We start from the raw sequence: 14,858 nt of genomic DNA, 5'->3' as shown, positions 1-14,858 counted from the left end.
CCCGGGCCCCCGCCCAGTCCAGCACGAGGTGTGGGGCCAGCGGGTTTGGAATTCAGGACTTTCACCCGCTCACAGATGACCTGACGCCTCACGGGGCCCCGGGGCTGTGCCTTGAAATTCTCGTGCTGAGGGACTTCCCAGTGGCCCGAGGTCGAGACACCATGCTTTCACTGCAGGGGGCTCGGGTTCCATCCCTGGTTTGAAGCTAAGGTCCCCCCATGCCACGCCGCCAAAAGACATACGAAAAAAATGTTTTTAAGATTTTGGTAGTGAAACGCAACTGTTCCCATGAACTGGAATAAATAAAGACCACGGTAAACGTGTATGTTGGTTTAGGACTGGCTTTGTCACCAGAGTTTGACAACCTTTCTTTCAGAGTTTTAGGGAGTTCGGGATTGTGGATAAAGGCGTGGGGCCAGAGGGGACACTTGGAGTGCGAGGCAGGACTTCTGAGCCTTCACCAGCCCTGGGGGCCTCTGTGGAAACCCCATCTCAGGGCACCTGGAGCTTAGCAAAGCGGTCCCGTCCGCCAGTGAGAAGGTGAAAGTGAAGTTGCTCAGTCGTGTCCGACTCTTTGCGACCCGTGGACTGTAGCCCACCAAGCTCCTCTGTCCATGGGGTAGAGAGAAAGGACATGGCCTCCATGGCAGTGAGAAAGGACACTTCAAAAGTCAGCACCAACTGGCCCAGGCAAGCCTGAGACGTGGAGAACGGGCTAAGCTGCCCTGTCCTGGGGGTCTGGGAGGGGCTCCAGGCAGCCCCAGGTCAGGGAGTTGGAACTCAGCCCTGAGGGGACTAGACTGCTGGAAGGGCCTAGCTTGGCAGATTACAGGATTTAAAACAATCTTGTAGACAAGAGGCAGGGAGGGGTGGGACACCACAGAGGCAGCTCTTTTCTCATCTATGTGTGCTCCAGGGGAGGGTGGGGTCAGCAAAGGTGGGCTGCAGCCCAGTCTTGGGCCTGGAGCTGATGGCAGAGGACTCCCGAGGGCAGGCCTGGGTCAGGCCTCTGGTGAAACGCCCAGGGGTGAGCGAAACACCCCGGGCTGCGGGGTGGGAAGCGGGTAGGGTCTGCTCCCCTCTAACCCGGCCGTGAGTCCAGGGGACACCCCGAATCCTGCCACAGATGCAGGGGCTGCCGCTCCAGCTGAGAGACTCTGAGCGACAGATCACAGCTCCGCTGCCTGAGCAAGCGTGTAGGCTCCGGCCAGTGATTCACAGGCCCGTCTTCTGCTCTGCCAGGTGGGATGGCAGGGGGGCCTCTTCCAGTTTCTCCAGCCTGGATGCTGCCAACTGACCACCTGGTGCAACCCTTCCACGGCCCCTGCCCACCGCAGGTCACGACCCTGGGGGCGGGTGACCTTGGGTAGGAGAGCCCGGGCCTGGCCAGCCTGCCTCCCACTGCGGGGCTGTGGTTAAAGGAAAACCCAGCCTCCTGGGCTGGGGGGAGCAGGTCTGAGCCCGCCCCCACCGCCGGAGCAGGAAAGCTGGCAGTGGTACAGGGAGAAGTCAGAGCGATGCTCCCGGGTGGGAAGAACGCTACTTTCTAATTCACAAGAAAAAGAAGGTAATGAGTGAAAAAATAAGCTACACCCAGAAAAATCTGCTCAACCAGCTTGGGCTACAAATAGCTTGACGCTTTTCAGAAAAACAAAACAAAAAAACCTCTTTTTATTTCGGAAGTTCTCCAGAGGCCGCATTTAGCTGGTGCCGAATCGTCCTTCCTGTCAACATAGACGCGTGGGCATCTGTGGTCACGTGGGCGTTGGTGCCTCTGTGTAAGCCCTAAGCCCGGAGGTGTCGGGTTCGAGACAGGGCAGCCTGTCCAGGGGACTGGGGGCCGCTGGCAACACACTCCAGAGCGTTCGGTCCATCTGAGGCCAGGTTCGAGGGCAGAAGCCGAGCTGGACACAGCGTGGCCATCCACACGCCGTCTCTGGGCTGCGGGGGTCAGACCGCCTCTTTGAAGAAAGGGCTACCTGCTCTGAACCCCGCTTCAGAGGAGAGGAGGAGAACCACACTGCCCTTCACGGGGACACAGAAGGACCGTAGTCAGCTCAAAGTGGAGCTAACCCACCGAGAGCACCTTCGTGGCGCGCAGGACGCCCCCTTCCCTGCATCCCAGCCCGCTCAGAGCTTCAGACCCTTTGAGGCTGGGGTCCCCGTCCTTGGTGAGAGCATGGGGCTGAAGACAGACCCCACCCCCCCCAGCTCGGCACACAGGGGCTGTGATTCCCGCAGCCCATCCCCACTGGCCCAAGGTGGTGCCCTGGGTCACTCACTCATGCAGTCTGTGCCCGGGTGTGGGGCCGCCCTGAGGAGCAGGCCCCGGTCAGGCTCAGTGCTGGCGCAAGAGAAGGACTCGCCTCGCTGACAGATGGGGGCACGCTGCTCAGGCCCCAACGGTGGGCACCCCCTCGCCCCGCCCCTCCGCCACTGTCCGGCCACCTCCCGCATCCCGCCCAGTGGGCTGTGCTGTGCCTGCCGGCTTCTGGCTCAGGACTGTCCCCCTCTGAGGTCCCCGCTTCTCAGTGTGATGCTGGGGCCATTGTGGGGGGTGCCCAGACTGGGGTCCAGGGGTCCTCTTCTCCCAGGGGCTTCCTGGTGTGCAGGAAGGTGAGTCATCCTCCCCCAACCCCAAACCCTGAGGGTGAGGGGGACAGTGTGCTTTGCGGGCCTCTGCCTGCTCAGCCCTCCTGGGGGGCGCGCACCGTGCCTGGGCACAGACCGGGAAGTGGGGTTCAAAGCGAGGAGGACAAAGGCCTGAGCGAGGGCCCTGGGGCAGCAGGCAGGCCTCGGCCCGGGTGGGGGTGTGGCCGTCCTGCGCTGTGGGCTGCAGCCCCGCCCACCTGCCCCAGACCCCGGGGTGCCCTCTGCCCAGACAGGCCGGCAAGGGGCCCGTGGGGACAGCTGCCCCCAATAAGGAGGGCGAGGGGCTCGTATGTGCAGCCAGGGCCCGTGGAGAGCCCTGCCCTCACCTCCCCTTAGATCGCTGTGACAGTCAGGGCGAGCGGGTCTCACGTCCAGTGGGCAGCAGCCCCGTCCAAGGGACACACCGCCCACGGCAGCTGCCCGACCAGGAGGGCACCGCCAGCACCGCCGCATGCCGCCAGAGACAGAGCCTTGGTCCACGCCGTGGCCCCGTTCCCTGGACAGCTGGACTGAGGGACAGAGGACGCCTGTGCTCAGCCCCAGGAGCCCAGCCTGGGGACCCGGAGCAGCAGCAGTGCCCCTCCCTGGCGAGGGCCGGTGGCGCGGGGCCTCCACGCCTTCATGATGAGACGGGGTCTGGAAGACGACGGAGTGCAGAGTAACTCAGCCAGTGGGCACTGCTGACCAGGGCCAGGGCCCCTCACCAAGTGCAGGCAGGTCTGGGGCTTCACGGTGACCCAGACCCAGGCCCGCCCTCCCCCGTGACCACCTCTGCCCTCCAGGGAAGGCTAGGTGTTGGGGTTCCAAAGGCTGGCCCCCGTGCCCCGCTATATCCCAGCCCCATGTCCGTCCTGGGGTCATCAGGCCAGGGACGGGTGAGAAAACCCCCCGGGAGTGAACAGCGTGGACATGGCCGCGGGTGGCCGGCCCTGGGCATCCAAGGAAGGGCAGGAAGGCCTGGGGTCTCGGCTCAGTCCCTCATGCCCCTCGTTCTGGCCACAGACCGCGGGGAGCTCCTCTGCAGCGCTCTGCCTGCCCCAGGCAGCCGAATGAGGGGAGCCACGCTGAGCTCCTCTAGTGGAGGAAGCAGGAGTCCCCGCGCCTCCGTCACCAATGGCTCGGAGTCGGGGAGAGCCCAGTCTGAGCGCTTCTGGCCACTGACCCACTGGGCTGAGCGAGCCGGGCCCGGGGTGCGCTGGGAGCCGGACCTGAGGCCCCCGAGCAGGACCACCAGGGGTCAGGTGTTGCCAGGACTCCCTCCCCTCCCGCGAGCTCTTGCCAAAGGCTGGTTTTTGCGGCCACAACTCTGCACGAGCACCCTCGGGTGCCAGCACACCCTGAGGGGTCCTGGAGCATCTCACCCCAGAGTGCTCACCCTGTGGACAGCTGGGCCCGGCCTCCTGGGCAGGGTGTGCAGCTGATAGCTAACCCGGTCCTCCCAGTGGGCACCCTGCGGGGGCGTCACGCAGCAGCGCAGGGAGAGGAATGCCAAGTCTAAGAATTTGCTGCTGAGCTCTGCGCACTAAAGCATTTCTCTTTTCCCCCCAAATTTTCAATTTTATGTTTTAAGTCTAAGTCCGTGATTTTACTTTGAGCTTGTTCTTGTATGAGGTACAAGAGGTCGGCTGCCGTTTTTGATGGCTTGTGAGCGTCCACTCGCTCCCAAAGCATTTGCTGGCTCCTTCCTTGTTGAATTGCTCTTGAACTTGGTTGGGGGACTCCCCGGTGGCTCACATTCTGCCTTGCAGCGCAGGAGACCTGGGTTCAATCCCAGGTTCAGAAACAGATCCCATGCGGCAAAAAAAAAAATTAAGAAGAAAAGAAAGAGATGTTTGTGATTTGGGTAAGTTCCAATTTATTGATTTTTCATTCTCTACCTCAAGCTTCTTTTGTTCTTTCCAAGAAATCTTTGCCTACTTACTCCAAGGTCATGACCCATATTCTCTCTGTTTCTTCCCTAAGCTTTGTATTTATAGCACTGTCTTTAGGTCTGTGACCCCTCGTGAACTCATCTGCGTGTATGGCGTTGGTAGAGATCAAAGTTTATCCAATTGTTCTAGCGCCGTTTGTTGAAACAATTTAACCTTCCCCATCCAACTGCCGTGACACCGCTGATGAAACTCAAGATTTTAGCTTTCTCGCAGATCTCGTTCTGAATTCTAGTCTGTTTTGAAATGACTATCTGTTGCTGCGCAACAATTTGAAACTTAGTGACTTAACATATCAATTTCAGTTCAGTTCAGGCGCGCAGTCGTGTCCAACTCTTTGAGACCCCATGAACCGCAGCACACCAGGCCTCCCTGTCCATTACCAACTCCCAGAGTTTACTCAAACTCGTGTCCATTGAGTCGGTGATGCCATCCAACTACCTTATCTTCTGTCGTTCCCTTCTCCTCCTGCCTTTAATCTTTCTCAGCATCAGGGTCTTTTCCAGTGAGTCAGTTCTTCGCATCCAGTGGCCAAAGTATTGGAGTTTCAGCTTCAGCATCAGTCCTTCCAATGAATATTCAGGACTGATTTCCTTTAGGATGGACTGGTTGGATCTCCTTGCAGTCCAAGGGACTCTCAAGAGTCTTCTCCAACACCACAGTTCAAAAGCGTCAATTCTTTGGTGCTCAGCTTGCTTTATAGTCCAACATCGATGTAGTCATTTTTTAATCTCTTGTGGTTCCTGTGGGTCAGAACCTCAGGAAGGCTCAGCTGGGTCGGCCATGTGATTTCAGCGTCTGCCACTGTGGCCGCCAGCTGGACACCTCCCTTAAGCCCTGGGGCTTCTCCCCACCATATCTGGGGGGGCTGGCCCACATCCTGATCACACGGGGGCCTCGAGCCCCCGGGGAGGTTGTGCAGCGTCCCTGTCCTGTAACCCCTCACGTTCACGGGGCGTCACAGCTCCAGGAGAAGGTGTGGCCTGGAAGACTTCTCAGGCCCATCTTTGAAAAATAAAATCTGCCAACGCTTCTCTTTCCTGGCCAGTTCTCTCTCTGTTCACAGCCTGGATGATGGACACTGACCTGTCTCTGGCCAGCAGCTGGGGGTGGACTAGGGCAGGAGGTGGGGGACGGCCCCATCGAGGTGAGTTACCCTGAGGCCTGCGGGACAGCAGGGAGGGGTGGCCGTCCGAGGCGCATGGTCGGGCGTGGGGGTGGGCGTGGGACCCGTAGACCCCCACGTGCCTCTGAGACCTCGCGCTGGGTGCGGCCTGGGACCCACGGGGATGCATCGGGGGTGGGTGGCCGGGCTCAGGGACAGGAGAGCCCAGCCCAGCCCGTGGCCACACGGCTCTGACTCAGGACAGAGCCCCACATGGGCGTGTTTGGCTTGGCAGGGGTTTCCGGGGAGGACGTCAGAGCTGAGGGCGACGTCTCAGGCTCCGGGGCGGGCGCTGAGTGAGGGGGTACGCTCCCGGGCAGGGCCACCCAAGAGCCTGGCCGCTGAGGACCAGCCCAGTGCACGCTGTCAGAGCAGCTGGGGTGGGGCACCCGGCCGTGTTTTGGGGGTTTTATCTGGGGCGTTGACACCCCGCCCCCTCTCCAGGGCTCAGAGAATCTGGCACCATCTCCATGCTCCCTGCGTTCATGACCCCCTCCGCTTCCCCACTCATGGATCCAAGGAGACCCTTCCGAGCCCCTGCTGGCGGGCAGCAAGGGGCAGGATCCTCCTCAGAGGGGCCGCGCCGCCTGCAGCAAACTGCTGGCCCCTTGGGTCCTCCCCACGATGGCGGAGGTGCTCTGGGGACCTTGGGCTTCCGCCTTCTCCCCCTTCCACCTCGGGGTCCTCACTGAGCCCGGGCGCCTCTGGCTTTCGTTTTCACTTGCCCGTGCAGACAGTGCCTGGTGCTGGAGCCCGTGAACGGGGCGCGGAAGGAGCTGGGGGCCGCCCAGGGCTGCTGGGTCCTCAACCCCCCTGGCAGAGGCTGGGGACGGTCTTGGGGGTCCCTGGACAGCCCCCAGCGGACCACTCCGCTCCGGCCCGGTTTACCTTCTAACGTGCGGGGTCCCCACCCACCAGCAGCTCGGATCTGAATCCCAAACCACTCTGGTCGTCCCCTCCCCTCTCGCTCCACATCCAGTGTGGATTCTGCTTCAGCAATGCGCCCGCAGTTCCTCACAGGGCTCCCCCAGCACCTAGCACCCCCGCCCCGGGCTTCAGCGGCGGGAGTCCCTTCCCCATGGTCTGGGAGCTGCAAGCCCGAGGCTGGGGCAGTTCCGTCTCCTTGGCGAGTGTCCACCATGATCTCCCCGCACCCTCACCTCTGTGTGTCTGCATCCCGACCTCCTGTCTCAAAAGGTCCTGGGTTCTGTTGGGCTGGGGCCCCACCCTAGTGGGGTCACCCTAATGACCTCTTTTCACTCAGCCACCCCTTTCAAGGCCTGACTGCAAACACGGTCACGTTCTGAGCACTGGGGTCGGGGCTTCAACACATGGACCCGGGGACACGGCTCAGCCCGTGACACCACCCACGGCCACCTGCTCTGCGCCCCTCGGGCTCGGACCTGGGTCTGGCCACACTGACCTCACCTCCACAGCGGGGACCCCTGAGACCCCGTGTGGTTCAGGCCTCAGGCTGCACCCTTGCTGCACACACAGCCCCACCCGGGAGTTGAGCCCTGCCTCCCAAGGCAACCCCAGCCAACAGGCTGCCTCGCCTCCCTCGGAAACACCAAGCTCGGCCCGGGCCCCTGGCCACGCGCTTTATTGAGACAACTCATCACCACACAACTCACCACCTAGCCTGTGCGTTCAGAGGTTTCCAGGGCGCGCACACAGGGCTGGGGAGCCATTGCCACAGGCCACGACGAGGACGCGTCCTGTAGAGGCATAGTTCACAGGCCAGGAGACCCTCCCTTACACAGGGTGTCATTCCGAGGGCTTCAGGACCTTCCAAACCTGTGTCTCCACCACCCAAAGGAAACCTGTTCGCGGGCACCACCACCACCTGCCCCCCGCCCCGGGCCCTGGTCATCCCGGGTCTGCACATCTGCCCGCTCTGGGCGGTGCCTACAGGCGGGATCACACAATACACAGCCCTCTCTGAGAAGCAGCTCTCGAGGCCCGCCACGCGGCAGCCTGTGTCGGAACCTCATTGCATTGACTGAATGGGCCACGTGTTGTCCGCCCGAGTGTTGATGCCACGTGGGTGCTTCCCCTCTTGGTCTGCGTGCACAGGCTGGAATGAGCGGTCGGGATGAAGCCCTGAGTGGACACGTTTCCGCCCCTGTGGAGTTAGGTGTCCAGGGAGTGGAGCCACTGGACCCTGAGGCCGCTCTGCGTCCCTGATCACCTGGGCTCATCGTCGGGCTCCTCCGTCCGGGAGGGAGGAGGCACCAGGGCAGGGCTGTGGCCAACGTGTGTGGAATGAGGACGGGCGTGCCTAGGCACACCCCTTAGTGCCACGGAGTCGGCTTCCGACAGCTCTTCCGACAGCTTCAGTGGCCCCTCCTCTTGCCCTCCGGGTGCTGTAGGGAGCACCGTGAGCTCGTGGTCAGGGCTTGCGGTGGGACACGTGTGCCTCCGCAGGAAGGACGCGTGACTCAGGCTGCGACAAGGATGAGCCCTGAGGACCCGATGCCCGTGGAAAGGGCAGACCCTGGACAAACCCTGCACGAGGTCCCGGGGTCGTCAGCTTCACAGAGACGGGAAGTAGACGGTGGGGGCCGGGGTGGGGGGCGGGGAGAGAGCGGAGCATCAGTTTGGGAAGACGGCGAGTTCTGGAGATAATGGTGGGAAGGGTTGCCCAACAACGTGCATGGACTCAACGCCACCGAACTGTGCATTTAGAAGTGGCTGCAATGGTGGCCTCTGTGTTATGGTGTGTGCGTGCACGCCCAGTCGTGTCTGCCTCCTGGCGACCCCATGGACTGCAGCCCCCAGGCTCCTGTGTCCATGGGATTCTCCGGGCAGGAATACTGGAGTGGGTTGCCAGTCCCTACTCCAAGGGGATCTCTTCCCAACCCAAAGATTGAACCCGAGTCTCTTGAATTGCAGGCGAATTCATTACTGACTGAGCCACCTGGGAAGCCCACGTTATGAACATTTTACTGTAACTCCTTTTGAATATAAGTAATAAAAATAGTCCAGTATAAAGTCTCAGTTTTGCTCTAGGATCTGCTGTATGAAGCCCCCGGAGTTAACATAACTGTGGGACACGTATGAGAGCAGAGCCCACGATGTGGTTTATCATAATAATAACAATGAGAAAAAAGTCGCCGGCCTGTGGGCACAGGCACTGCCTGTGTGTGGAAGGGAGCCCCGGGGAAGACGCACTTCTGCACACATGAGTGCTTGCACACGCATGAAGCTCCTGAGAGGATACATACAGGCTGGCACATGCATAAGGCGCCCGGTGGGACACCCAGGAGCTGCCGCTCAGTGTGCAACCGGAGGAGCTCTCCACACGAGAAATTTCTGGGAGCATCCTGGGACTCAGGGTCAGGCTAGGAGTTAGGGTTAGGGTTTAGAGTCAGGCTCTGGCAGGGGTTAGTATTTAGTTTCAGGGTCAGGGTCAGGCTAGGGGTTAGTGTTAGAGTTTAGGGTCAGGCTAGGAGTTAGGGTTAGGCCTTACAAATAGCTGTGAAAAGAAGAGAAGCAAAAAGCAAAGGAGAAAAGGAAAGATATAAGCATCTGAATGCACAGTTCCAAAGAATAGCAAGAAGAGATAAGAAAGCCTTCTTCAGCGATCAATGCAAAGAAATAAAGGAAAACAACAGAATGGGAAAGACTAGAGATCTCTTCAAGAAAATTAGAGATACCAAGGGAACATTTCATGCAAAGATGGGCTCGATAAAGGACAGAAATGGTATGGACCTAACAGAAGCAGAAGATATTAAGAAGAGGTGGCAAGAATACACAGAAGAACTGTACAAAAAAGATCTTCACGACCAAGATAATGACGATGGTGTGATCACTCACCTAGAGCCAGACATCCTGGAATGTGAAGTCAAGTGGGCCTTAGGAAGCATCACTACGAACAAAGCTAGTGGAGGTGATAGAATTCCAGTTGAGCTATTTCAAATCCTGAAAGATGATGCTGTGAAAGTGCTGCATTCAATGTGCCAGCCAATTTGGAAAACTCAGCAGTGGCCACAGGACTGGAAAAGGTCAGTTTTTATTCCAATCCCAAAGAAAGGCAATGCCAAAGAATGCTCAAACTATCACACAATTGCACTCATCTCACACACTAGTAAAGTAATGCTCAAAATTCTCCAAGCCAGGCTTCAGCAATACGTGAACCGCGAACTTCCAGTTGTTCAAGCTGGTTTTAGAAAAGGCAGAGGAACCAGAGATCAAATTGCCAACATCCGCTGAATCATCGAAAAAGCAAGAGAGTTCCAGAAAAACATCTATTTCTGCTTTATTGACTATGCCAAGGCCTTTGACTGTGTGGATCACAATAAACTGTGGAAAATTCTGAAAAAGATGGGAATACCAGACCACCTGACCTGCCTCTTGAGAAATCTGTATGCAGGCCAGGAAGCAACAGTTAGAACTGGACATGGAACAACAGACTGGTTCCAAATAGGAAAAGGAGTATGTCAAGGCTGTATATTGTCACCCTGCTTATTTAACTTCTATGCAGAGTACATCATGAGAAACTCTGGGCTGGAAGAAGCACAAGCTGGAATCAAGATTGCCGGGAGAAACATCAATAACCTCAGATATGCAGATGACACCACCCTTATGGCAGAAAGGGAAGAGGAACTAAAAAGCCTGTTGATGAAGGTGAAAGAGGAGAGTGAAAAAGTTGGCTTAAAGCTCAACATTCAGAAAACAAAGATCATGGCATCTGGTCCCATCACTTCATGAGAAATAGATGGGGAAACAGTGGAAGCAGAATCAGACTTTATTTTGGGGGCTCCAAAATGACTGCAGATGGTGACTGCAGCCATGAAATTAAAAGACACTTACTCCTTGGAAGGAAAGTTATAACCAACCTAGATAGCATATTGAAAAGCAGAGACATTACTTTGCCAACAAAGGTCCGTCTAGTCAAGGCTATGGTTTTTCCAGTGGTCACGTATGGATGTGAGAGTTGGACTGTGAAGAAAGATAAGTGCCGAGGAATTGATGCTTTTGAACTGTGGTGTTGGAGAAGACTCTTGAGAGTCCCTTGGACTGCAGGAGATCCAACCAGTCCATTCTAAAGGAGATCAGCCCTGGGTGTTCTTTGGAAGGAATGATGCTAAAGCTGAAACTCCAGGCCACCTCATGCGAAGAGTTGACTCATTGGAAAAGACTCTGATGCTGGGAGAGATTGGGGGCAGGAGGAAAAGGGGACGACAGAGGATGAGATGGCTGGATGGCATCACCGACTTGATGGATATGAGTCTGAGTGATCTCCGGGAGTTGGTGATGGACAGGGAGGCCTGGCGTGCTGAGATTCATGGGGCCGCAAAGAGTTGGACATGACTGAGCTACTGAACTGAACTGAATTGAGGAGTTATGATTATGGTTTAGGGTCAGGGTCAGGCTTGGGGTTGGGTTAGGGCTGCCTTTGGAGGCCAAGCTGAGGAAAGGGCAGGAACCACGGTGCTGGCGGCCCCACCCGGCCAGGGGCATCCGCTGGGCAGGGAGGGCCAGGCGGCCCTGCCCCAGACCGGCTCCTATGCAGACGCTGCGGCCCTGCCCCGCGCACCGTGAGAACCTGCAGGGCCCGTTCCACGCGGGCTGACTCATAGCTGACTCACGGTGTCCCCAGCCCCGCCTGCTGGGCTCCCAGCCCCCCTCGCACTGAGGGCCAGCCATGCGGTCTCCCCAGCGGCCAGCCCAGAGTCTGGAATTCCGACAGGAAGCACTGGGCCCCCCAGGCGGACTCCGGGCCCAGAGCACAGAGTCCTGCCCAGAAGGCCCATCTGCAGCTTGGCCGGGAATCGTCCTGGGGCGGAAAGAGTGACTGGAGCAAACAGAAAGAGCCAGGTTTGCAGAAAAGCAATTACGTCTCCTGAGTGTGAAGCCAGAGATGCGAGCACAGACAGAGTCCCTTTTCCTTCGGAATCCACATCCCCGCTGCTGGGGGAGCCTGGCACTCAGCGGATGAGCCAGAGACAAGAAGGTTCATCACTGGTTTCATTTTTATTTTCCCAGTTTGTCATTTTCTAAGAAGCTATGTCAAAGCTGGTTGGTAGAAGCAGAAGAAAATTTCATATTCAGTGAAGAATCGTCTCCCGATCCCTGGCAGATGAACAGACCTCCAATCAGCCAAACGAGAGAGACAAATTCTCCTAGGACAAGCTCCCGAACAAACGGATTTCTCCTGCTTTCTCACCAAAATGCCAGCTACCCCCATGGGACAGTTCCCACTGGAGGGGAGACTGTTCTCTGGGGAGGAAGACGGCAGCCCCGGCTCAGCGAGGAGAAGGCCCGCCGGACACACGCACCCTGGGCCACACCGTGGCCACAGCGAGGGCAGCCCCGAGAGGACGGGCTGGGGGGACAGGCTGGCATGTGTCCCAGCGGCCGCTGGCCCTGGGGTGTGATGTCCCGACACAGAGCCGCACATGCCGTCTCCTGACCCGAAGCGGCCGACGCTCCAGTAATCACGTGCCTATACCAACCGCACCTCAAGTGATGTTTGGGTAGATTCAGGTGAAAATATTACAGTCAGGGGCTTCCCTGCTGGTCCAGAGGCTAACACTCTGCGCCACCAATGCAGGGGCCTGGGTTCGATCCCTGGTTGGGGAACCGGATCCCATGGGCCGCAACCAAGACCTGATGCAGCCAAATGACTAAAAATATTAAAAAAAAATTAAAATTAGTCTCACCTGTTTCTCTTTATTTATTTTTTACTATGGTTCCTAGAAAATTTTAAATTACGAACGTGACTTGCATTGATAGAAAATTCAGGAGCAGAGCCAAGCTCATCTGGAGATTCAGTACATGATGAAGGCAGGCGAGCGGTGGGCTTTCTGAAAATAAAATGACAGGGACACAGCTGGAGGTCACGCAGAAGCAGGGAGCGCGGGCTGCACGCCGCCCACCGCCACAAAACGGAAGCACGGTGGCGCAAGCACCAGCACTGACGAGCGGAACCACAGAAGCCCCGGACTCTGAAACCCAGGCCAATGCCTTCACAGACGGGGCCTGAGCACGCGAAACCCCACACATGATAAAAGACACAGATTCAGCGACAGAAAATCGCATCCCCGCCCGCCTGAAAGGGAGCGGGAGAGGTGAAAATGACGGGGCGGGCTGCACCCACGGGCTGATGTGCCAACACTGGGAACATTTAAGGACGCCCAGCAAGCCGGGTGGGGAGACAGGAGGCTGTGCAAAATGCAGATGATGGTCAACACGCAGCACGAGAACGGGCCACACACACTCACGCACACTCACACACACACACACTCATGCACACTCACACACGCATACTCACGCACACTCACACACTCACGCACACACACACGCACACTCATGCACACACACGCACACTCATGCACACTCACACACACTTACACACTCACGCACACTCATGCACACACGCACGCTCACACGCATGCTCACACTCATGCACACTCACGAACATACACACACTCGCGTGCATACACACGCACACACACTCATGCACACACACGTGCACACTCATGCAACACACGCACACGCACACTCATGCACACTCACAAACACATATACACACGTGTGTGCGCATGCACTCATGCACACACACTCATGCACACTCACACACACTCACTCACACCAGGGAGAGGCCAAGCAAGTGGCCATGCCAGGCGGACAGAAGGCCAGAGGCGGGCACAGGCTGGGCTCACACGCTCACACATTGGGGCAGCCCAGATTGGTCGGGTGGCGTCTGAAGAGACGGGACATCCCTTTCCCCTGGGACCTGCGATCCCCTCTGGGAACGTGCCCTGAGGCTCACGTCCAGCAGTGGGAAGACATGTGGGCAGTCGTCCTCGTCAGCAGGCATCGCGAGCCTGGAACAATCCGGAACCACAGCGCAGTAGCCCTGCGGGAGTGGGTGCCAGAAGGCTCTGTTCTGTGGAATAAGCTGATGGTTGTCTCAGTCGTGTCTGACTCTTGGGACCCCATGGACTGTAGCCCACCAGGCTCCTCAGTCCATGGGATTTCCCAGGCAAGAATACTGGAGTGGGTTGCCATTTCTTTCTCCAGGGGATCTTCCTGACCCAGGGATCAAACCAGGGTCTCCTGCATCGGCAGGTGGGTTCTTAACCAACCGAGTCACCTGGGAAGCTGGGATAAGACAGGCCTGCAAACCCTGCCACCAAAAAGGGAGGGGTGGGAGTCAGGGTCAAGGTCAGGACACAGCATGTGGCCCGCGAGCCCGGAAGAAGGGCAGGCTAGAGGGCTAGTGGCCTAGGGCTTTGCAGCGGCTGTAAACGGCACCAAGTCCCAGCGCAGAGCTGCCAGGTGGGGTCGGGGGAGCTGGTCTGGAGGGGTCCAGGGCTCCACTGCGACGTTGAGACAGACCAGGGTGGTTCTGGGAAGGCGTGGCCAGGCCGGTGTTCTGGGGGAGTAACGTGCGGTCAGTGGGCACCTAGATTCCCGGAGGCAGGAGGCGCTGTAGGCCGGGTCATCGGGCGGGGACGGGGGAGCGGGGCGGGCCGGAAGGATGGCGAGACGAGACGCGGAGTGAGGACACGGATGTGAAGCAACCCCGCGGCCTCGCCACTGGAGCCCGCCCCGCTACGGTTTCCACACTCGCCGGCTGCGGCCACAAACCGAACGGCAAACTGCAGGCGCGAGGGTGCGGCGGCCGCGAAGCCCCGCTCCTCCGCCTTCCTCCGGGCCCAGGTGTCCCCCGCCGACCCCCACGCGGTCCACCGAGCACACGGGCCGGCGCGCGGGGGGGGGGGGGGACGGTCTCTGCACAGGGCGTGTCGCGAGCGTGGTGGGGGGGATTCGGGGACCTCGTCCCACCCCCAGCAGGTCCTGGGGCCCCGCTGCTCGCGGGTGGAGGCCGCGCTGTGGTGCAATGCACTTCTTTGGCAACTGTAAGCCCCCAGGGAGCCTGGCCTGCCCCGAGAGCAGAAGACACCCCGTCTCCGGAAGGGACGCCAGCACGCGGCTGGCCCCACAGCGCCCCCCCACCCCCCACGCAAAGTGAGGACCCCCGAGCGGCGCCGCCCCTGGCGCCAGCCCTGGTGGCCTTCGCTCAGCTCCTCCAGCGGTTACATTTTGCAGAACCGCGGTGACGTCTCCGCCCAAAGGGACACGTGCTGTTTCTTCTTAGC

Source organism: Bos indicus, chromosome 17 (assembly GCF_029378745.1).
Source record: "Bos indicus isolate NIAB-ARS_2022 breed Sahiwal x Tharparkar chromosome 17, NIAB-ARS_B.indTharparkar_mat_pri_1.0, whole genome shotgun sequence".
NCBI lineage: Eukaryota > Metazoa > Chordata > Mammalia > Artiodactyla > Bovidae > Bos > Bos indicus.
Note: the sequence above shows the minus strand (reverse complement) of the source record.